At 51.0% G+C, this 22,672-nt stretch overlaps 2 non-coding genes and 2 pseudogenes across 2 annotated transcripts; 2 read left to right on the top strand and 2 right to left on the bottom strand.

The window, feature by feature from the left end:
- Positions 1-22,672, top strand: part of LOC120381639 — a 318,539-nt pseudogene that overhangs the window by 202,504 nt on the left and 93,363 nt on the right.
- On the top strand, positions 4,057-4,129 carry TRNAV-AAC. The gene has a single exon. It is a non-coding gene; the product is annotated as a tRNA-Val (tRNA).
- Positions 7,033-7,106, bottom strand: TRNAT-AGU. The gene has a single exon. It is a non-coding gene; the product is annotated as a tRNA-Thr (tRNA).
- LOC120381642 overlaps positions 12,872-22,672 on the bottom strand; it is a 40,090-nt pseudogene continuing 30,289 nt past the window's right edge.

Consider the following 22,672-nt stretch of genomic DNA (forward strand, 5'->3'; position numbering starts at 1 on the left):
TCAGCTGATGGACAGGTTTGCTAGGTTTTTATGCATTTGAACAGCAAAATGTTGAGTGTTCACATTCATTTCAAACATCCTCGTATGGTGGAGCTCCTGAACATAATGGAGAATGGAAATGAAATTTTTTTTCTTTTTTTTAAGAGGGCACCTGGGTTTGAACAAAGGACCACTTAATCTGCAATCAAACACACTATCACTGAGCTATACCCCCATGTTAACAAGAGCAGGGAATTGTGATCTCCAGGACTTTGAAGGACAGACCCTGCTTCATCGAGCTCCTTTGCCATTCCCAGACCACAGGTGGTTTTAAAAATGGGGTTTGATTAAACTTCTTAAATGTGGTAAACACCACAGCTTGTGCACCCACTGATATAGCTTCTCCCCATGACAGAGCTGCCACCTCCTGGGGAAGTGAATTGACTACACCAACAGGAAAACTCTCCCCCCTCAGCATGGAGCAGTGGTTCTCAAGCTGTGGGTCAGGACCGCAAAGTGGGTCGTGACCCTGTTTTAATGGGGTCACCGGGGCTGGTATTAGACTTGTTGGGTCCTGGGGCTGAAGCCAAAAGTCTGAGCCCCCCCACCCAGGGCTGAATCCCTCAGGCTTTGGTTTTGCCCTCCCCGCACTGGGGCTCAGTCTTTGGCACTCTCCCCCGCCCAAGTGGGGGGGCTTGGTGCTTGGTCCCTCTTTCCAGGGCTACGTATTAAGTTATTTTGGCAGAAGGAGGTTGCAGTGAAAGGACATTTGAGAAACCCTGGCATAGAGCATCTCCATTACTGAGCTGCAGCAGCATAGACTCACTGTTTGAAACATTGACCTGGCCTTAGCCTCTGAATATGTCTAGGCTTGGCTCCCTGTGGCACTGTTGTGATCAGACCCTGAAAGTACAGCCATGGAGACACCACACACCAGCCTTGCCTAGCTGGCAAGGATCAGACCTTCACAGAAAGACACCCATAGTTTTCTAGCCCAGCTACCTAAGGCCTCCGCCACAACCACTTAACAGAGGGGCCTTTCTACACTCTGGTTCTGTTCTCACTGAAGGGTCATTACAAATTGTTTGCTCAGACCAGCTTCCCCAGCACACTCACTGCTGTGCAGCTCTGTACGTGTGGCCATGGCTGAACAGCAAGAATTCCTGCCCATTTCTCTACTGGCTGGAGCATGATTAGAGTGTGTTTGTGGTTAATGATGTTGCTGTAGATTGTTCATTCCCTGCCTTGGCAATTCAGACAGTCCCTTTTCCCGTTGTATCGCCAGCACCTCTGAGAGTCCAATAACAGAGGCAGGTTTTCTCTGGGCACTGAGATTTTTGAGGGCGTTGGTGGCTCCTTTCTTTCCTCACCCTGGAGAAACTCAGCTGTTTATTCCATCCTTGATGACTCATGGAATAACAACAGCAGCATGAAGAGGAGAGTGACTATCTCACTGCCAGGGGGAAGGTGGACACATTCCCTCTGTCTGACCATTGCCATTGCAGGAGAGAAGGTTTCAGTGGAATCAAATGCCCTGGCTCAGAGAATAGACACAGGGAGGTTTTACTATTCATGGATCTGTGCAAAGGAAATTGTGTGTCTGTGTGAAAATGAGGAGGGATATGAAATGCCCACATGGTGGTCCCTAAGGCAAAAGAGAGCCCTAGAGGATTAGAATAGGATAAGTTCTCAAGCAACATGTTTCTTAATTTGCCCATCTGTTAGTTTTGATGATTATCGATGGAAAGATTTTGCCATTGGGTCGTGTGTTTACACAGAAACTGACATTTACCAACAAATATGTAATTCTTCCAAGCCTGCCTAGTCTGCTGGTGGTGAGTTTAGAGGGACACACTCACTCTTCCCACCCACCCCCCCCCCCCATGCCAGGCCTGTGCTCTCCAGAATGTTAACTTCTCACAGAGCTGGGATCCTTCCCTCATCTCCCCCCAGACCACTGCCCCACCCCCACTTCTGGGATCCCCTCCCAACACTGTCCAACTCCCCTGCTGGCAGGATCCCTTCCCATTCCTTTCATTTCCTGCCTCCCCTCTGAGCAAAAGCTCTGCATTGTTCCCCTGATGGGAATTGAACCCAGGCCACCTGGGTGAAAAACTAGGAATCCAGCTCACTAGACCATATGGGACTTGCATAGTCAATAGCACCTTTACATATTCACACCCAATAATTCAAAGTAGCCATTCAAAAAAACTTCAAAAACAGACTTCAAAGAGAAATTGCAGAGTTACAATTGATTTGCAAACTTAACACCATTAATTTGAGCTTGAATAAGGACTGGGAGTAGCTGGCTCACAACAAAAGCAATTTTCCCTCTCTTGGTATTGACACCTCCCCATCAATTGTGGGGAGAGGACCACATCCACCCTGACTGAATTAGCCTTCAACACTGGTTCTCCCCTTGTACGGTAACTCCCGTCACTTCATGTTCCAATCTATATTTATGCCTCTATCTGCAATTTTCACTCCATGCATCTGAAGAAGTGGGCTTTTTACCCACGAACGCTTATGCCCAAATAAATCTGTTAGTCCTTAAGGTGCCACCAGACTCCTCATTGCTTTTAATTCTAAGATGATCTTAACCCTTTCAGTACCCTTACAAACTCAGATGCTTCTCACCACAGGCTGGCTGGTGGCTTTTCAGCCAGGCTCTCCCCTTTCATCAGCGCTTCAGTTGTTTGGTATGGGGGTGTCTGTAGACATAGGTGGGAGAGAGAGATAAAGCCTGGCAAATGTCTCTCCTTTTATCATGTCCTTTCTTCCCTCATGGCTTCCCCCCCCCCCACCTTCAGAGTCAGGTGAGCATCACTGCGTCTCTCCAAGCAAGTCTGAGCAATTCCCCTGGGGTGTCCTCATGCAGGTGAGTCATTGCATTGTAGCTCTCTTGCTGGACAATGGCTGTCGATGGGTTGTTTGACACCCTGTCCGGGTGTTGGTTACTTTCCTTGCTGTTGCCACTGGGGAGCTAATATCAGGCTGACTCCCCCACCTTACAGCACAGTGACAGCCACACTGCACAATTCTCATAACTTCATATGCATGAATGGTATACATCTATGGGTAGAGAAATGACTTTGAGCAGATCATATCCTTTCCCTGATACCTTACAAGTCATGCTCTATATGTAAGATCACGATGATTATGGGGGTTACAGCAAAGGTATAGAATGTCACACTGAGATTCTATGTTCATTTGTTCTGTAACAGCATTACAGAGATCCAATGACTGACCAATGGCATTTCCAAGTGCTAAAATAGCAAGCGATGTCGGGCTCTCATTGGCCATCAGCGACTGAAGATGTGGTTTAATGAGCCGGAGCTTCAAGGCGAGGGTGGCTCTGTCCACTGCCTTCCGTTGCGCTGCTGGGCCCCAAGTCCCTGGTGGCCAATATGTGACGCTGGGAAAAGAGAGTGGGGTGGCAAGTGGCGGCAGGACTTTTGCCACTAGGGTCTAGCTGCCCAACTTCCTCCTGGTACTGCTGGCCCCCCGTCGCCTTCAGGTAACACAGGAACTAAGGCAGGAATAGGGCGAGGAAGCGAGTAAAGCCGAGCAAGGAAGGCAAAAGTGAATCTTGTCTTCATGGGCCGCTCGCAATGACGTCCTTTTTCTGTGCCACAGCTGACAACAACATCCCAGACAGAAAAGCAGGAGGCCAAAAAGAAACCGAGCAGCTGCTGAAGTAGTTCAGTTGGGAGCGTGCTAGACTAACAGGCTCTTCTGTCCCCCTTTGTGCACGGGTGGGATGTTTTCTGAAAGTGCAGCAGTTCCTTTAACTGCCACAAGTCCCTCATTTCAGGCTATGCAGCAGGAAAAGGCAGCATGGGCTTCTGCACCGAGTTGGCCCACCTGACCTTTCATTCTTCTCTTGCTCTTTGTCAGCAAGGGGAAGAAAAAGAAGCTCTCCCTCAAGCTGGAGTCACAAGGGCGACGTAAGGACGACTTCCTGAGCGCCGGCTCCAGTCCTCTGCTCTGCCAGCTGACCTATTGAAGGGCTGCCACCACTTTCTCCAGGTTTGTCCATCGGTCTGTGCCAGGGTGAGCAAGAACCAAGCAGATGGCGTTTCTGTAGTGTAGTGGTTATCGCATTTGCCTAACATGCAAAAGGTCCCTGGTTCAAAACCAGGCAGAAATATGCTGGCTTCCTTTTCCCAGATCCCCTTGCTGTTCAGGAAGGCCTCCTCCTTCTCCTATTGGCCTGTCCGTGGGATAACTCCAACCCCCGCATGAGAGAGGGTGCTGACAGCAGTGGAGAAAGCACCTTGGCATCAGTCTGGAGAACCTAGAGGAGTGCGGCGTGTCACCTTTTGGAGGCTTGTGGCTTGGCCTCCTCTGCTGTTGGAGGTTGGCCGGTGGAGGCCGGCTCTTCCTGCTGGCCTCCTCTGTGTGACTTGCCAAAGGAGGAAGTGAGGCAGGAATGGGGGAAAAGAGGAAAGTCGAGCTGAGGAAGGCATGGCAGAAAGTAAGCACATCATTGCGGCTAAATGGGGTTAGTAGAGCATCACCATTCGTTCTGCAAAGCCGGGGGAGGTGCGGTTGGCTGCTGGGAGGCAGAATCCTGTGCCTGCCTGTTGGCATCCCAGGGATGGCTCCTTGCAGCCCTGGAGAAGCGGGGTTCTGGGGGGAAGGAAAAGCAGCAGTGGCGAGGCTGAGTGGGCTCCTTTCTGGCCGACATGGTGGGCTGTGGGGGGTTTGGGAGTTGCCTGTAAGCCATAAATGGACTTGGTGCAGTGAAAACCGCTGCTCCATTCTGGCTGACCTGGGGGCGCCATTAATGACATGGGAGTGGGGGCAGGGCGCTGGCTGTGAGCAAATGGGATCCAGGAAGCCCCAGCCTGCCCCTCCAGGGGCCGAGTCGTCTTCTTCTCTCCTGCCATGGGGAGCCCGTCCTTAAGCCTGCCCAGCATGCACTGCAGCTCGAGCATTAAGCCTTCCTGTGTGGCCTGTGCTGGAGCTGACCCTGGACCCCTGTGGGGCACTGTTGGGGGAAATCCCAACTGCAAATAATTCTGGCCACAAGATCAACCCATTGGGTCGAATGGGGCAAGCTGGAGGCCTGGTGCCTTAGTCCGTGGGGCCAGCAGGTCAAGCCATTTTCCTGCATGTGGGGGAGGCAGCCGCTGTGGTTCGCCCTTCCTGCTCCCTGCGCTGCTGCACCCTAAAATCCCTGTCGGCCGGCAAGATGGGCTGCGAGCCTGGAGAGAGGAGGCAAGGGGTGGCCCGAGCCTTGGCCACTGCCCCTGCCCCTGCCCCAGGCAGTCCACAGAGACCTGATGCCTCCCCAAGCAACACACGGAGATGTGCCAGCAGCGCTAAGGCGGCTCTCTGCCCCCTCCCTCCCTGCCACACTGCTCCTGGAAGTGGCCGGCATATCCCTGCAGCCCTGAGTGCAAATGCCACAGCTGACCCGCCCCCGTATCCCACTGCCTAGGAGCCACTGCCGGAGGGGAGTGTGTGCCAGTCACTTTGGGAGCTGTGCTGCCCGAGGTAAGCACCTCCACCTCCTGCACCCCTACCCCTGCCCCAGCACAGAGGCTCTCTGTGTCTTGAACAAGCACTTTCAAGGATTGGCCAAGAACTTCTGCTCTGTTTCTGTGAAAGAGACACAAAAAAGGGAGCCCAACGGACAAGTTTAGTTCGCAAGCACAAACTGGCAGGGCCAAGCCTGGCTCTCTCAGTTACTCAGAAGGCTCTTCAGCCAGCTCTTCCCAAAGGCCAGTCTCTAGAGGCTTTTGTGATATGATGTACTTCAAAATAGCTCCCTGTAGCTCACATAGTCATCATTCATATATGGCTGTGATATGTCCTACCAACCATTCCATGTAAGTTATCGTATGAAAAGTCATGATCTGCTGAAATCGGTTATTCTGTCCAAATATGTATAGCATGAGGGTGTGTGAAGTTATGCATTTTGCTGTATGGTTGTTACTGAAATAGGCTATAATTTTGCTAGCGACCCCTGCTGAGGAGGGTGTTCAACAGCCATGAATCAGCAGAGGAATTGTAATTAAGGGATTTCCAATTCAGTGACAGATGCCCAAACACAACACTGTGGGGACTGCTCAAGTCTATGACTCAGTTGCACAAGACCACACCAGGAAGATTCCCCAACCTAGTGACTCAGCAGAGCCCATCCAGACACTTCTGGGCAAGTGTCTGCTAGACACTTGAACTAAGGATATAAAATAGGAGACTGTGGCATCATGTTTTTGCCTTTCTCCTCCCACATCTATGCTGGAAGCAGCAGGAATCCTGAGAAAATGAAGGTCATCTGAGGACAATGATCCAGGTTTTAGGGGGAATTCTATGTATTAAGGAGGGTAACATCCAGTAGGATGAGAAAATTGCTTGACCTAACAACTGCCTAGTGTAATAAGGTGTAAAGTTTAGATTTTGCTGTGGTTGTACAGTGCTTAGTGCTCTGCGTTCTGGCCTCAAGAGCCATGGATGCATGTTGAGTTACGATGACCTTTTCCTTGTCTCCACATTTCTTACGTGCCTCCTTCTGACACTTGAAACCAGTTGTTTTTCTAACTTTTGCAAGCATTTGCATTGCAAGGCAGAGGCAGTCTTCTCTGTTTCCGCAAAAGATTCACCAAAAGGTGGGAAGAGCAGACACATTTGTTAAGGCACTACTGGGAGCTGCATCCCTAACTCCACTTTACCTGGCAGGTGAGTCACCCAGCTTAGCCACGGTGCGACTCTCTGGGACTTTTCTCCCAACCGCTCCATTTTTCATCAATGACAATCAAAAGGAAGGTGACATGACATCTGTGTGTGAACATCTCCAGGGAATCACAAGGATGTGTGGCGCAGGCTCTCGTGTTGCAGCAATTGCAGTCGAAGCAACCGCCATGCCAATGTCAGTCATAGCAGTGTTTTCATCAACTCCAGGTTTGTGATTTGATTGTTTCCAATGCTTCTCTCCAAAGAAGCCCTTTCCTTAGCAAGCAATGACTTGGATACCAAGGGAGGCCTCTTCTGTTTCCTAGGAAGACACAGGAAAATGTGAGTAGAGGAGACAAAAGCCATACGCCAAGACACCACTGGGAGTTGAAGCCAGGATCTCCTGTTTACTAGACAGGTGCTTTAGCCAGCTAAGCCATGGTGCCTGCCTGAAAAAAGTATTTGCAACTGTTTCATTTGATGGTTCAAGTCAACACCTGCAAATTCTAAAGTACAGACGTTCCCCATTTCCCTCAAGACTTGCAGACCTTGAGGTGTCTGGCTCTCTGTGTACAGAAAGCCACAGCTGAGTAGACAGAGGGCTTCTAACATGTGCCTCTCCCACCAGTCACTGTGATCATATAATGGTTAGTGATCTGTGTTTCAGTCGCACAACCTCAGCTCAGTTCTGAGTCATGGTAACCTTTCCTTCAGCTCCAGACTTCTCATTTGCCACTTTCCATGTGTGGTGGGCTGTCTGCCCCAAACAAGCAGGAGAAAGATTAAGGCAGCCTTGAAGAGGCTGTGCAGAACCCAGCCTATCAAGAAAGGGCTTATTGGGAGAGCCAATCAGGAGAAGGCTTGCTGGAGCAGCCCATATATAAAGAGCTGCTCAGCACAGCAAGAGTTAGTCACTCCTTGGAGTTTGAGGAGGGAGGATTGGCTACCGTGAAGGAAGGGAGGAAGGAGCAGGGAGGGCACCATGATCAGAGTAGTGCTGGGGTAAGGGGTGCATGAGTGACCTCCTGGCTGACTACTGCCAGACTAAGGCCCTGATACAAAGGTGGAGGAAGGTTCTAGGTCTGTTGGGAAATGGTCCAGGGAAACAGATGGCAGGGTTGGAGGTTCACACCTTTTGCCTCAGTAGCCACTGACACAGGTGGCTACACCCTGGACTGCAGCCGGCCACTGAGGCAAGTGTCTGGGTAGAGGACATCCCCCCCCCCCCAGCAGGAGGGAGAGAACTGAGTGGGGCACAGCCAGAGGGCTGTGTCCGTAAGAGGACACTGAAGTCCTGAGAGCAACATGGGTCCTAATGATAGAACCGATGGTGGCCAGACGCTACTAGATGAAGGCGCACCAGTGAACCAGAGCTAATTGCTAGGATGGTCAGCAGGAGGTGCAGCAGTGAGGCATGCCCCATGGCACCAAGACTTAGCCGCAAGGAAGGCTCTCTCTGTCTTGAACAAGCACTTAGAAGGATTCTGCTGACAGATCTTTTCTTTTTCTGAAAAGAGCTACAAAAAAGGGAGCCAACAGACACACTAGGTTCAGCAAGGAAGAACTGGCAGGCCAAGCCAGGCTCTCCTGGTTAGTAGGAAGGTTCTTCAGCCAGCTCTTCACAAAGATCACTGTCTAGAGACCTTTTAATAGCCACTGCAGAGGTTCACCACAAAAGAGATGCCAAAATGGAGTTCTCCACTGTCTGCAGCCATCACGCTACCAGGAGTTCTGTGCACAGAGAGGCCCCTGCTGGTGGGAAAAGGCTTTGGTAGAGACTCTGCTGACACCAGCCATTCTCATATAGTGTTTAGCGCTCTGTGTTGTGGCTTCAGCATCCACAGATGCCAGTTCAATTGGGGGGCATTTTTCCTGTCTCCACATTTGTCTAATGGCTCCTTTCAACACTTGTCACCAAAAAGACCTGTTTCTTTTGCAAGCGATGTACAGCTAGGCAAAGGCAGTCTTCTCCATTTCCTCAAAAGATCACCAAGCTGTGGGGAGAGGAGACACATTCAGCCAAGCTGGATGCTGAATCTCCTCTTTATTCAGCAGGTGTCTGTGAAGGACACAAATCTACACCGTGTAGAGGTCAAGAATAGGAGTTTATTACACACAGTGCTGGCGGAGTGGGCTTATTAGGCTCAGAGACTCTGTTAATTAATTAATTATAATAGAATATATAGATTTTCCATGGGCGGGGGAAAGTGACAGGCTAGGCAGTTCCACACCCCAGGACAGGTTTTGCAGCAAGACAAGATAGCACATTAGCCAATGATTAACAGATTAGATAATGTCTCCACCCATGGTCTCAAGTTAGCAAGTTAACATTTCATTAATACTTTGATAAAATGTTATTAGTATAAAATATATATGTTGAATTCTGATTTGGGATCCATAGGAATGGAGCAACTCCTTTGATTGTCCAACAGGTACATTCCTAGGGGTTAAAGCAAAGAAAGAGTGAAAGTATATGGCAATAAAGATTGTTTTCTGTGTGTCTTAAGGCAGGCATTGGTCCCTTGGAAGGGAGGTGGAAGGATGCCATATCTTATACTGACATGCCAACTTTTCATAAACTCAAGGTTGGATCTGTGGGAAGAATGTCTCCCTAGAGAAGAAACAAACACAATGGGGATTCTTTGTTCAGTCTGCAGTTCTGAATAAGACACAATCATTTAGTTCTAAGCTCCAACACCTGGCAATTTGCTGACCAGGCCTATCTTAGCAAGCAAGGCTTTCTGTTTACCCCAGCTTTCTCTTAGCTGGTCACTATTTGCTAGGCCTCTGGTCCTTGACCATACTCTGGACTTTGAGTCTGGAAAAGAACTAGCACAATCCATAGACCAGGTTGTTATATAAAATGCACATGGATTTGAACCCTTCACATACAGTAATGGCAAAGTTCTTGGTTCAGGCTTGTAACAGTGATGGAATAAACTGCAGGTTCAAATCAAGTCTCTGGAGTCCATCCACAGCTGGGATGGGTCATTCAGTCATTTGTACAGAGCTTCAGTTTGTAGCAAAGTCCCTCCAGAGGTATGAAGCAGGATTGAAGACAAGATGGAGACGAGGCATCAGCCTTTTATAGTCTCTTGCCATGTTGTCTTTGCTTTCTTTGTCCCAAGGACACTCTATCCAGCGCGTGGCACAGAAAAACCATAGAGTTCTCTCCATAGGCAGGTCCCTGCTACCTTGCTGAGTCACAAGGCGTATCTGCCTTCTCTCAGTGGGGCGGGGCAAGGAGACAGCCCCATCCCCCACCCCCAGTGAGGCTATAGTCAGGGGCAACAGCAGGGGAGGAGGTGCATGCAGCACCCCCCGGCACCCATAATGGGGGAGGCGAGGGAGATTCCTGGACCTGAGAAGGGCCCTAGGAGCACCTGCAGTGACAGTGGTGCGGGATGAGGGTGCTGCTGGGGGGTGGGGAATGAGGGGTTCCTCCCCCAGAGCTTGCTGCTGCCAGCAGGGAAAGGGCTGGGGGGAGTCCTCCTTTCTGGCCCTTGTCCCGGAGCAGCCTGCCTGCACCCCAAACTCATCCCCAGCCCTGCCCCACCCCAGAGCCCACGCCCCCAGTCAGAGCTTTCACCCCCCACCACATCCTCAACCCTCTGCCCGAGCCCTGAGCCCCTTCCACACCCCAAACCTCCCATCCCCAGTCCCAGCCAGAGCCTTCATTCCCCCACACCCCAACCTCTGCCCCAGCCCTGAGCTCCTCCCACACCCCAAACCTCCCATCCCCAGTTCCAGCCAGAGACCTCATCCCCTGCACACCCCAACCTTCTGCCCAAACCCTGAGCCCTCCAACACCACAAACCCCTCATCTCCAGCCCCAGATAGAGCCCTCACACACCCTGCACCCCAACCTCTGCCCTAGTCCTGAGCCCTCCCACACCCCAAACACCTTATCCCCATCCCAGACACAGCCCTCATCCCCTGCACCCTAACCTCTGCCCCAGCCCTGAGCCTCCAACACCCCAAACCCCAGCCTCAGGCAGAGCCTCACCCCCACACCCCTACCCTCTGCTCTAGCACTGAGCCTCCCACACCCCAAACCCATCATTCCCAGCCCCAGCCAGAGCCCTCATCCCCCTGCACCCTAACCGTCTGCCCCAACCCTGAGCCCCCTCCTGCATCATGAACCCCTCATCCCCAGCCCCACCACACAGCCATCACCCCACACCCCAACCCTCTGCTATAGCCCTGAGCCCCCTCCCACACCCCAAACCTCTCATCCCCAGCCACACCCCAAACTCCCTCCCAGAACCTTGGGCAGGTGGGGGGGCGGAGTTTGGGCAGGTTCTGGGCACCACCAAAATTTCTACAAACCTACCGCCCATGGAAACACAAGATGCTTCTCCCATGTGCATTGACTTTTCACCTTGTTTGTGGTGGTGCTGTATCCATGTTGGGCCCAGGGGTCCTCTGGGGCGCTGGGCATTAGCCACTTTCGGGAGAGTGGGCTAGATGAACTGGTCTGACTCAGTGTGGCTGTTCTTATGTTCTAACTGCTGGTTATGGAAGAGACGACCTTCCAGGCGACACAGAACTGAAGAAGTGTGCTGGGTTAGCTCCACAGCTTGTCTCTTTCACCAACAGAGGTTGGTCCTCTGCAAGCTCTTACCCTCACCCGCCTTGTCTCTCTTGGACTCTGAAAAGTGCTTTCTCTCCACTCCCTTTGGAGAGAAGTTAAGTTTCCCTTTGGGCAACTATCAGGCTGAAGCAATTGTATTGACTGTGACACTAGAATTGAAGATTTAATATTATAAATAAATGAGTCTAAACCTGAGGTTCTGGTTTTCATATTGGTTTTTCTAACTCAGTTCCCAATTCTCTTCTAGAAAGGCCTCCAGGACGCCTGCCCAGCCCAGCAAAAGTGGCCAGGAGAAAGCCCACACTGCTGCTCTTTCAGGTACTTGAAGGCTGCTATCAAATCCCCTTCACTCAGTCAGTCCTCAGTCTGTGGCAGTGCCTGGGATTCTTCCGTCCTAAGTGCAGGACTCTGCACTTCTCCTTCTTGAACCTCCTCAGATTTCTTTTGGCCCAATCCTCCAATTTGTCTAGGTCACTCTGGACCCAAACCCTGTCCTCCAGCCCTTGGATTCTTTACATGCTTTCACAGAGCAAAGAGCAAATGTTCCATGATTTCATAGGGCAGAGTTTTGTGCTATCGGGAGCTTTCTCTGTGTGGATTTGACAGGTGGATCAACACAGAGACACATTGTGACCCTTCTCAGGGTGCTGAGGACTGTGAGTCTCCTTGTTGCCACCTGCCACAAGGAAGAGGGAGTTTTGCATTTGGCAGCTGGATGTTAGTGACCAAACTCACCAGCCTGCTGGAACTCAAGGACCCTCCTCTGAGTTACAGCAGCCACCTTAACCCTTGAGTTCCTTCAATGTGTCCCCCTCTGGGGTCCAGCCCGGATCACCAGATACCTGGTGAAATCCCAGATCCTCTCTTACCCAAGCAACAAAGAATCCTGTGGCACCTTATAGACTAACAGACGTTTTGCAGCATGAGCTTTCGTGGGTGAATACCCACTTCTTCGGATGCAAGTGGGTCTTGCCCAAGTATCCCAGGTTACTAGTTTTACTGTGGGCCATTGCTACTGTATCTCACACAGCACTTCAGTACAGTTATCGAAAAAGCAAAAAATTTATTTCACAACGGATAGAGATTTAAACAAACAAACGTGAGTGATGGAAACCAACTGTTACCAACTAAACAAAGGCAGAAAGTGATAGAATAGAAAGGCCAGCACAAAAAACAGAGAGAGGAACAATAAGATACTAAAAGGACAATGGTTGGAACTCTCCATTTCTCTCAGTCTTTGGACTGATGGGTAGTAGAGCTGTAGCAACAGTTGAGGAACCAGGGTAAATTAAATCTAAGGTTTGAGCTGCTAGTGGAGCATTTTCCACACTCACGGCATTCCTAGGGGCTCTCTCCTCCATGGATTGTTTGATGCCTAATAAGGTGCGAACTGCGATTGAAGGTTTTCCGCAAGACTCAGTGCATTCATAGGGCCTGTCCCCTATGTGGATTCTCTGATGTCTAGAAAGGACTGATCTTTGAGTGAAGCTTTTCCACACTCACGGCATTCAAAGGGCCTTTCCTGTGTGGATTCTCTGATGTCTAGAAAGGTCTGATCTTTGAGTGAAGCTTTTCCCACACTCACGGCATTCATAGGGCCTTTCCTGCGTGGATTCGCTGATGTTTAGAAAGGTTTGAGCTGCTAGTGAAGCATTTCCCACACTCACGGCATTCAAAGGGCCTCTCCCCTGTGTGGATTCTCTGATGTTGAGAAAGGTTTGAGCTGCTAGTGAAGCATTTCCCACACTCACGGCATTCAAAGGGCCTCTCTCCTCTGTGGATTGTTTGATGCCTAATAAGGTGCGAACTGCGATTGAAGGTTTTCCCGCACTCAGTGCATTCATAGGGCCTGTCCCCTGTGTGGATCCTCTGATGTCTAGAAAGGGCTGAGCTGTGAGAGAAGGTTTTTCCACACTCACTGCATGTATTTTTTCTCTTTCGCCTGAGGATATCTTGCTGTGTTGTGGTTTCCATGAGGATCTTCTGAGTTCCCCAAGAAGAAATAAATTTATCCACTTTCTTCCCTGGCTGGTTTCCTTGATCTGTTTTTGGTCTGTGCTGAATCTCCCAGGATTTTCCCTGCTCATGACTCCTGGACACATTCCTTTTCGATCTTTGCAATAATGCTCTGTTTTTACCCACTGGCTCAACATTTTCAGGCTGAGAATTCTGCTCCTCTTTCTCACATGCCTTTGCATCACCTGCTGTGATAGAGACAGAAACCTCAAACAGGGATGGAAAGGGGAAGACCAAACAAAAACAAGTGCTGAAGACAGGTCAAATAAAAATCAGGAGCTGAGGGGAGTTTGACTCCCCCAAACTCTTCCCCCAAGTAGGAGAGAGGAGGGGGATGAATTCAGACTTCACATCCCATCCAAATACGCAGGGGGAAGGGAGGAAGCTACTGCCTGGTGTCTGCTAGGAGCTATAGGAAACCATGAACTATATTTACCCTGAGGATATGACCCCTGCAAGGGACAATAATGAACTGTGAGACCTCCCCAAGGGCTTTGTTGGGCATCCCAGATGTTTCCTTCAGGCACTTACAGATTCTGTGGTGGTTTAATGTTTCCTCACCTGTGCAGGAAGATCTCAGGATCTCTCTTTCCTCTGAACCCTGGAGGTCTCTGACCCATGGCTCTTCCCCTTGTTCCAGCTGGGAAATCACATCAAGTTGGAAAACTAGAAACCCTGCTCAGATGAAAGAAAACAAAAGAGTTCAGTTGATTACATAAGACTTGGTCATAAAAAAACATTCTATTAATTTAACTTCAGTGCTTAGTGTGACCTGGTGGGCCAGGGGCAGTTCTCACTGAAAATGCCAAAGTTAGGGCAGGCTGAAAAAGGGAGAGCAGATGCTCCCAAAACTGCTGGTTAACACTGAAGTTAAACTCACCGACCAGTCACCAACTGTGCTTCTGATCCCCCACATGGGTTATCGAGAAGCTGAAAAAAGAAATCACACGGCCCCCTTTATTCCATCCCAGTTCTCTGGCTCCCAATCAGCAACTAGGTCCAGTACAGTGAGAGGTTATTTAAAAACTCTGCTCACATAAACAAAGTGTTCCTCTGACTCCAAAGGGTCAGCCACATCACCAGGTCAGTATAGGTTTGGATATTACCCAATATTCCATCCTTCCAGCCAATCCTTTAGCATCTAAACTAAAGGTTTAAACGAAAGTAAGACAGAAAGAAGTTAAATGGGAACGCAGTCAGATACATTCCAAAATGGATATATCAGGTTCTTAGCAGTATTGGTGAGTTGCTGGCTTGAAAGTCCGTCTGGAACACACCCATAGCTTGGATGGGTCATTCAGTCCTTTGTTCCAGGGTTCAGTTTGTAGAGAAGTTGCTCCAGAAGTAGGAAGGGGGATTGAAGACAAATGGAGATGATGCAGCTGCCCTTTATATTCCTTTTGCCATGTGGCCTGTACTTTCTGTGTCCCAAACACAAGCTTCACAGCATGTGGCATAGAAAAGCCTTGGAGTTCTCATTACACAGGCATACCCCGGCATGTCTTGCTGACTCAATAGGTGTATCCCCTTGGTCCTTTCCATGGGCTCATTGTACAGATGATGGCCCTCAATGGGCCATCAAACAGGCTACGCAGTGTTGATGCCAATATGTATGGGAGTGTCACCCAGAAACACTGCACAAGTCTGGAAATACAGATATACCCTACATATCTATAACTCACAATACAAAGGTGATACAAACATAGAAACAATATTATCATACTTGGCAAATTATAACATTTTCACTGACACCTTACATGGCATATCTAGCACAATTCATTGCAATTTTATCAGATTATATTATTATTTTATTATTAATACCAAAGTGTCTCACAATTCCATACAGTGTCACACTTGGTAAACCCGTGAATTCCCAGGACCAGTTCCCCAGGTCCTTGAAGATGCCGAACACTGTGCTTATGAGGGATTGAAATACCCACATATCTGCTGGGAACACACACACAGACACTGTGTCAGTCTATACCCCTGTGTTCACTCTTCTAGAAAATTATGATCAATTTTGTACACAGTATGGCTTGTGAGGTATCATTTGAAAACGCATAATCTACTGAATATTATCCTCCTGTTAAAATGTGTAGTAACACTGTATGTAAAGTTATGAGATTTTACTGTATGATATTACTGAAAAAGTTACAATTCTGGGGAACACCCACAGAGCAGTTCCTCAGAGACAGCAAGGCAAACAGCTGGTCAAACAGCCATTCTCCTGCAGGGGGAAGGTGTGAAGAAGACATTTACATTCCATCACAGGGACCTCTTGAAGCTGTTGTGGAAAACAACCACACAATTGATTTTGAATCAGCTCAGCCTGAGGTTCTTTTCTTGGTTAAAAGTGCACAGGGGGTGACAGCTATTGGAATACTGTCCCCTGAGCTAAAAATCACACAAGCCTTTTAAAGCTTAAAACCCCAAACAACGACACATATGTTGCATGTTAATTACCTTATTTGGAATATATTGCAAAATATGATGCAAGCAATGTTGGAAATAATTAAGAAAGGGATAGATACGACAGAATATATCATATATCATAATTGTAAAAACAGCAAATAAATCCATGATACACCCACATCTTGAATACTGCATGAAGATGTTGTCGCCCCATCTCAAAAAAAGATATATTGGAATTGGAAAAGGTTCAGAAAAGGGCAACAAAAATGATTAGGGGTATGGAACAGTTATGCCAGACCTAAACCCCAGTTTCACTTGAGCAAACAGGAGCTATTTGACACTGTGCGATACGGCTCCTGTGCTCTGTTCCCAAAGTGTTCTGCAGCAGGGGAGGGTCTCTGGTAGTGTGTGTGTGTCACTGGCATATTGGGGTGATGCTGAAACAGGACAGAGTAGAGGTGGCATCATGGGGCTGGCATGAACCATCTCTCTTCATTTTCCCCTTCCAAGATCCGAGGGGACAGGAACCCTTACCCAGCGAGGTCACCGTCTCATAGTTCTCCTGCATGACATCCCTGTAGAGGGCTCTCTGAGCGGGGTCCAGCAGAGCCCCCTCTTCCCTGGTGAAATACACAGCCACCTCCTCGAAGGTCACCGGCCCCTGAAAGAGCAAGAGTCCAACACTCAGGACCTCTTTCCCCACGCACAGCCCCACTATTTGTGGCAGAGAGGAGCCAATCACCCACCCCGCTCAGCATATCCAGCAAATACCAGGGTGAGGGGACGAAGCGAGAGCCCCTTGTCTCTCCCAGCAGATCCATCACACACCTACTAGCCACTGACCGATACAGGAGATGGAGCCCCTAGCAGGGTCCAGGGAGAGCTCCCTGGTAGGAAGCCCAATAGCCTCCTCCTTGTGAAAAGCGGGATATGAAGGGAGAGGCAGCTCCAATAAGCCTGACTCATGGGTGCCCCCTTCATATCTCACAGCAGCCGCTGGTTAGTGAGGTCAGGCTCCAGCACTGGCAGTCTGGGAGTCTGGTCAGTTTGACTAGCTCCATGTAGGTGGGCTATTTTCTTTCTTCACAAATTAGGACATTTCCACCTCCGAACTTCCTGGGTCTGTACCTAGAATCTAGGCCACTTATTAAATAACTCCCAGCAGGTTTGCCACACCCTGGCCTCCTCCTTTCTCCACCCTGTGCATTTCCTGCCCCGCTCCAACCTCCAGACCAGACTGTGCAAACCTTCCCATCTCCAGTGTATTTGCTCTCCCTCTCCTCCAGCAGGAACCCACCAGCAACCCCCCGATAATCTCTACCTGCGTTGGCTCCACTGCAGCCATTTCTCTTCCCTGTCCCACGCCAGGCTGGGATGCGCTGGAGCAAAACATGGACGTCATTCTGCAGCCTGTCTGGGGGAGAAGGGCAGTTGTGGGTGTTTCAGAACCGGTTTTAGTTAATTTCACATCAGAATTCCCCCAGGCCCTTTCCCTGCAGACAGACACCCTAGATTCTGCCATGCTGGGAAATGCTCAATCTGTTTATTACAATGTAGACCTGGCCCCTGCTGCCAGGCTAAGCCCACAGAGACATTTTTAATCTCCCTTCTCCCTCCCCTCACCCCACCGGCCAGAGAATCCCCACCAGATCTTCATTGCCAGGTTGGGAGTCCCAAAGTGTTTTCCCCCTCCCCCCAAGAGACCCCAAAAGCCAGAGACCCCCCAAAAGAGACCCCCACTGGGAACTCAGTCCCTCACTGCCTGCCTAGGACCCCCTCCGCCCCTGCCCTCCAGCAGGATCTGCCCTGCCTTTTGCCTGGCACCCCCTCCTCCCCCCTGCGGGATCCCCTGATGCTTTACAGGGGCAGCCCCTGGCCTAGCACCGGGGATTCTCCCACACACACTCTGTGCACTGGGCACGGCAGCGATCTCAGGAGTCTGCGGGGGAAGCCCAGACAGAGCCCCTGGCTCAGCACCAGGCTCCCTCTAACACCCTGTCCCAGCTCCCCAAGAGACGCCCACCCCGGCTGTTCTGCAGCCCCCAGCGATACCCACCTCCAGGACCCACAGCCTCAGGGCTGGGCACATCACAACCACCCTCTGAAACCCCAAATCTCCAGAACCCACCAACCTCACTAGGGCACCCCCTGCCCAGCCACCCAGAGGCCTCCCCCCACCACAATCCCCCTTCAGCTGCTATCTCCCCACACAGCCCCACCCCCACCCCCACCCAGCAACACTGTTACCTCACAGTGCCTGAGAAGTGGATAGAAAGTGACCACCGCCCCCTGCTGGCCAGTCACACAGGCAGAGGGAGCCCTGGGGGATGCCTCTTGAACTGGAGTATGGAAGGCCTGGAGGGACAAAATAGATAAGAAATGTCCATGGCCTGTCACTACCAAATAATGGCCACCATGGATCCACCCCAGAGGTGGCTGCATCTTAGCACTGCGGGAAGCAACCCCTCACCAAGGCCATTTGCCATGGGGTTTGGGATACTTCTCAACTCACACTGCACTCAGAGTGACCTCATCATCCCGTGCCAGCTGGTGAAAAGGGTCCAGCCAACTCTTCTGTAACTGGTTGGGAACCACTGACCCCCCAAACAGGGGGAGGCCTCTGGCTTTGATGTGTATTAAATATCTGACTGGTCTCTTTCTTTGGCAAACATTTTAACAGAGATAAAGGAGGGACCAAATGATTCACAAAGGAGTCGGGAAAGATGATCTCTGGGCAATTTCACCCCCTGCAACCTCCAGGATGGAGAAGAACTCAGGGCAACAGGTTCCCTCGAAGGAAGAAGTTGCTGGGATTTAGAAACACGGGGAACAGCCCCAAACCCGATAGGATTTTTAACTGACATTTGATAATGACACAGAAAGAGGCAAAACCTGAGCTTTGAGAGCAACGTTCAGAAATGAAAGAGTTCCCAATCTGAGAGATTTTGGATCCATTTTGCAAATTATAGAGAGGAAAGTGGAAAATCAGAGGGATTTTATATCAGTTGTTGATAGGAGGTAAAATCTGAGTGTTTCACATCAATATCTGATAAATGAATAAAGAGGAAATGGGCAACATTTGCAAACATTTTATATCCATGTTCAAGAATCTGAGAAAAGGTGTAAATCTGAACTTTTCTTAGTATTTTATAATTAGAGAGACAGGGGAAAAATCTCAGGGCATATTCAATTAGAAATGGACAACTAGAGAGCAGTGGAGCAAATGTTTAGGGTATTTTATATGAATCTTTGAGATTTGCAAAGCAAATGTGTCACAAACTGCGTATTTGATAACATGAGAGAAAAACACCAAGATCTGAGGGGATTTTATATTGCTGTTAACGAACTAGTGGAAAAGGGGGACTGTTGGACTGGATTTTATACGACTGTCCAATACATAAACACAAAGTAATGGTTCCCCCCACCCCCACCATTGCCATGGGCAGCAGGGAGCCCTTTGAGGAGCTGATTAAAAGGGCAAGGGAGGGGGAGCTGGAAGGTCCCTGGAAAAAGGAAGGGGGCAGCAGTGGGGGATGGACAGGTGACTGGCAACTGATGGTTGGGGGTAACTGTGTTGGTAGTTAGGGGGCAACAACTGGGATTGGGAAACGGGGGTCTGGGCAGTCCCCATGGGGGACACGTGCGCCTCCCTTCCCTGCCCTGGCAGAGACCCAGCATCTCCTAGAATATCAGGGCTGGAAGGGACCTCAGGAGGTGTCTACCCCAACCCCCTGCTCAAAGCAGGACCAATCCCCAACTAAATCCCCAAATGGCCCCCGCAAGGAGTCAGCTCCCAGCCCTGGGTTTAGCAGGCCAGTGCTCCAACCACTGAGCCATCCCACCCCCACTCCAGGGGCAGCCATGTGCTGGGGAATGACTCAGGGCAACAATTTCCCACCTAAACAAGGACAAATCGCTGCAGATAAAATGGGTGGGAAAATGCCCCTCATTAGAGAAGATTTTAAACTGACGTTTGAGACTCATGGGGAGAAGGGGGGAAATCGGGGGAGAGGGGAGAGCTGATCATTGGAGGGGATGGGGGGGAAATCGCCCCAGATTTTATAGCCCGTGTGAGACACTGAGCGAGAAAAGGGGCAGAACTAGAGAGAATTTGTATCGGGGGCGAGAGGCAAGTGGCACAAACAGGGACAGGATCCAATTAACCCCCCTCACCCCTTCACCCGCCCGCCACTCCCCCCCCCGGGGAATTTCCTGGCTGCCCAGAGACAGTTCAACCCCCCCGCGTCCCACTGACCTTCCCCTCCCTACAACTCCAGCTTCTCCCCTCCCTGCCTGACACCCCCATCTCCCCCCACACCACAGGGGACCCCCCCGCCAGGCCCCAGTCTCTGCCCCCCAAATCCCACTGGGGCTGAGGTAGCTCTGAGGCTTCTCCCAGGTTCCCCGGGGCAGAGTCACTTTCCTGCCCAGCCCCAGTGTCGTCCCCCCCGGGGTCTCTCAGTCCCCGGGGGGCTCCGTGGGAGGCTGGACACCAGGGATGCAGGACGGCAGGAATGGGGGTGACAGGCCTCCTGTTCCTCAGTCTCACGGCGGGACCGAGGGGGCTCGTCACTCTCCGGCTCGGGAGCGCTGGGAAGACCCGACCGTGGAGGGGCCGTCGCTGGGGGGGGGCGGCCCCGTGCAGGCGCTGAGCACGTCCTTATATCACTTCTGTGGCGGGAAAAGTGCTGAGGAGATGGAACGCTGAGGGCTGGTTTTGGCGGGAAAAACCGGTTTGGACTGGTTTGAGCCTCTCCCCTGATGGTAAACAAGTCCCCTCTCAGAGATAGAGTCCAGGGGTCAATAGTTCATATGCTCCAGATTGGATCTTATTTTAAAGCCAGTGATTTACTTCATAAACATCTTATTAACCAACTAATGGAACCTATTGAACAGTTTATACTTCTCACACCTAACAATGAGATCAAAAAAAGAACACAGACAAACCTTGTCAGTAATGGCTACTGTCCTAACTGGGAAGCACGTGAGCTTGTTGCAGGGCTGCTGCTCAGGGACGGGAACCTCCTGTCACCCAGCCTCCAAAATCACTCAGGCTGCACTTTCTGCACGACTAGGTGCTGGCTGAGGGGGGCGTGGGATTTGGTGGCCTCTGCTGCAGGTGATGGGAATCTCGGGTATTTAAAGCCATGGCCTAGAGGAGGGAAGTGCCTAACTCCAGAGTCTGCAGCTGCCTAGGGCCAGGGCTGAGGATTTAGAGTCCCTAATGCAGCCATTGCAAGGTTCAAGCAGGCTCAGCCCTGGCATCGCCACCCCTCCTGCGGCTAGTAGCTGCAGCTGGCTAAGGCTGGCCTCTGGGAACTGGCCCCATGGCTGTAGCCAGAGAAGCTGCAGGTGGCTCTGTGACTACTGGGGCCATTAAGCTAGAGCAGCTAAAGACACTGGAGTTAACCTCAAGGAACAGAGGTCACCAGTAGGACAGGAATGTCAGGGGGAGCAGGGAAGGAGGGAGCAGGTCAGGCTGGCAGAGGGAGCTTCCAGCTGGGTGGGAGCATTTCCAAAGTAGAAAGGAAACAAGCATGGGGAGAGATGGTGGGGACCAGGTAGCAGACTAGCATGTAGATGGGAGCAGAGGGAGAGAGGCTGGTGGCTTCAGATTCCCAAGGGCTAAGTCTTGACCTTGGGGAGATGGTGTTTGCAGGTGGCTGGCTCACATGGCAGGATGGGGGCTGAGGGAGGGATCTGTCAGAACTGATCAGGTGTCTGCTGGCTTTAGAACTCTGAGCTGAGACTAGGACCACATGCGGTGACTGGTGACATGGGGGGTACTGGAGACATGGCTAGAGAAGGTCTGAATGAGGAAGGAGATAAATCTGTGGGGAGTTTCCTTGATCACTATGAAAGTTCTGCTCACTGTGGACACTGGTAAACCCACATGGGTGTACAGCTCAATAAGAAAACCCGGGGGCTGAGGGAGCTGTGTATGGCAATGCGTACAGTCATGGAGAGCAGGGGCGGCTCTAGAAATCGGGCTGCTCCAAGCAGCGCGGTGCGCTGCGCCGCCCTTCCCCGGTCCCGCGGCGGGTCCCCTCTTCCCGCGGCTCCGGTTGAGCTCCCGCCGGCATGCCAGCGGCAGGTCCACCGGAGCCCGGGACAAGCGGACCTGCCGCAGTCTTGGCTGCGGGAGCTCAACCGGAGCCGCGGGAAGACGGGACCCGCCGCAGTCATGCCTGCGGCAGGTCCGCTCGTCCCGGGCTCCGGTGGACCTGCCGCAGGCATGCCGGCGGGAGCTCCACCGGAGCCAAATGCCGCCCCCCCGGGAAACGGCCGCCCCAAGCGCCTGCTTGGCGCGCTGGTGTCTAGAGCCGCCCCTGATGGAGAGGTGTGTGATCAAAATGAAAAATGTCTGAGGTTCAGTAGCGGGTATCCTATGGCACCGCCCCACCAGGCCCACACTCAGAGCCCACACTGAGTACATACGGCCTACAAATATGTTTGGTACCAGGACCCACAGAAGGTTAATCCGGCGCTGATTGCCTGAGCACTATTTCAGCCCCACATTTTTGGGTGGACCTCCCACAGTGGGAGCTGCAGAGCCCTCCCCCGCAACACACACACACACATATATCCCTCCTGGTGTTGGGAGGGGAACAGGAGAAAGAACAAAATAAGCAAGAGAAGAAGAGAAAGGAGGGAGGGATGGATGGAGGAAAAGGTGAAACAAAAAGGACAAACCCTAATGTCCCCAGTGATTCTAAGGGACAAAATCCCAGGTGTGCAATAAAATTCTGCCTCCTTAAGCTTGTGTTTTCCATGCCTAGAATTCAACTGTCACCACATGGATCAGACTGAACAGGTTTCAAACCTCCAGGAGGTTCTAACCTTCTAAACAGGGATGGCTGTTTTCCAGTAAAATCACTAAAAGGGAAGGAGAAAACTCGAAAGAGGTTCCTCCTGGCGCTCACATCCGTGAACCCGAATACTCTCTCAGTCCTCAAAGAGAGACCTGGAGAAGGAGACTTGCTGGAGCAA

This window comes from Mauremys reevesii, linkage group 14 (assembly GCF_016161935.1).
Source record: "Mauremys reevesii isolate NIE-2019 linkage group 14, ASM1616193v1, whole genome shotgun sequence".
NCBI classification, from domain to species: Eukaryota; Metazoa; Chordata; order Testudines; family Geoemydidae; genus Mauremys; species Mauremys reevesii.